Source organism: Sinocyclocheilus grahami, unplaced genomic scaffold, assembly GCF_001515645.1.
Source record: "Sinocyclocheilus grahami isolate Dianchi unplaced genomic scaffold, SAMN03320097.WGS_v1.1 scaffold698.1, whole genome shotgun sequence".
Classification (NCBI taxonomy): domain Eukaryota; kingdom Metazoa; phylum Chordata; class Actinopteri; order Cypriniformes; family Cyprinidae; genus Sinocyclocheilus; species Sinocyclocheilus grahami.
The window spans coordinates 265,892-267,506 of NW_015505877.1; positions in this window are offsets into that span (position 1 = coordinate 265,892).

Sequence of the window (1,615 nt, forward strand, 5' to 3'; positions counted from 1 at the left end):
TGGGCCTGCAAAATCAGCATGAATGCGATGCCATGGTGTCTCTGGATATTCCCACGGGTGCAGCGGTGCCAGTTGTGGTACATTGCGTATGCTCTGACATGACGTACATGTTCTTGCCTTTTCCTCAATTTGGCTGTCCACTCCTGGCCACCAGAAGTAACTCCTGGCGATCTCTTTCATGCGGACCATTCCACAGTGTCCCGCATGTAGTTGTTTCAGCACTGATTTACGCAGAGCTGGTGGAATAATTACTCTCCTTCCCCACAACAAACAGCCTGACTGCACCGAAAGTTCATGACGTCGAGACGTGAATGGTTTGAGCTCTCTGTCATCATTCTCACCTTTCCCTGTCATGACAAAATCCATGACCTTGGACAAGACAGGGTCATTTCGCGTGCCCTTGCGCACTTGTGCAGCTGTCACTGGGGCCCTTTCCACTTGACTGAAGTAGAAAATTTTAGCCACTTTTGTCTCTTTCACTGAGTCAGTGAGAGGCAATCTGGACAGTCCGTCCGCATTACAGTGCAATTCTGACTTTCGGTACTTGATGTTGTAGTTGTGAGCAGATAATAACAAAGCCCATCTTTGCATCCTACTAGCAGCAAGAGAGGGAATGCCATGGTAAGGGCCAAAAATCTCAGTAAGTGGGCGATGATCAGTCAGCAGCGTGAACTTCCTTCCAAAAATATACTGGTAAAACTTGCACACTCCAAACACGATGCTTAATGCTTCACGTTCAATCTGAGCATAGTTTGCTTCAGCTTTGTTCAGACTCCTTGAAGCAAATGCTATCGGCTTCTCCTGACCATTCGGCATGATGTGAGACAAGACAGCTCCCACACCATATGGGGAAGCGTCGCAGGCCAGCTGATTCGGAAGAGCAGGGTCAAAATGGGTGAGGGCCTTTGATTTTAACAAAGTCTCTTTCGCTCTTTTAAATGTCTCCTGACATTCAGTGGTCCACCTCCAACTATTTTCATGACACAACAGTTTGTGCAAGGGTTTCAGCAGGGTAGCGATGTTTGGAATGAACCGCCCGTAATAATTAAGCAAGCCGAGGAAAGAATGCAGCTGGCTGACATTTTTGGGCTCTGGAGCATCCACAATGGCTTTAACCTTGGATGGAGACGTATGTAGACCAGAGGCATCAATGACATGGCCCAGATACTCGGACTGCAGACTCATCAGTGCCGGTCACAAGAATGTCATCTAAGTAATACACTACTCCCGGAAGCCCTGCCAGAATCTGGTCCATCGCTCGCTAAAACAGGGATGGAGCCGAAGTAATTCCGAATGGTAAACGCTTATACCGAAATAGGCCCTTGTGTGTGTTGATAGTGAGACGTTCTCTGAACTGTTCCTCAACATGCATTTGCAGATATGCCTGGTTGAGATCGATTTTACTGAATTTTTGCCCTCCAGTCAGTCCCGCAAAGAGGTCATTAATGTGAGGTAAGGGGTATTGTTCTGCAGACAACACTGGATTTACAGTAACTTTAAAGTCCCCGCAAATTCTTAAGCCTCCATCTTTCTTTAGAACTGGAACAATAGGTGTTGCCCACTTGCTGACGCTTACTGGTTCGAGCACACTATTCTCCACGAGTTCAGTTAAGCT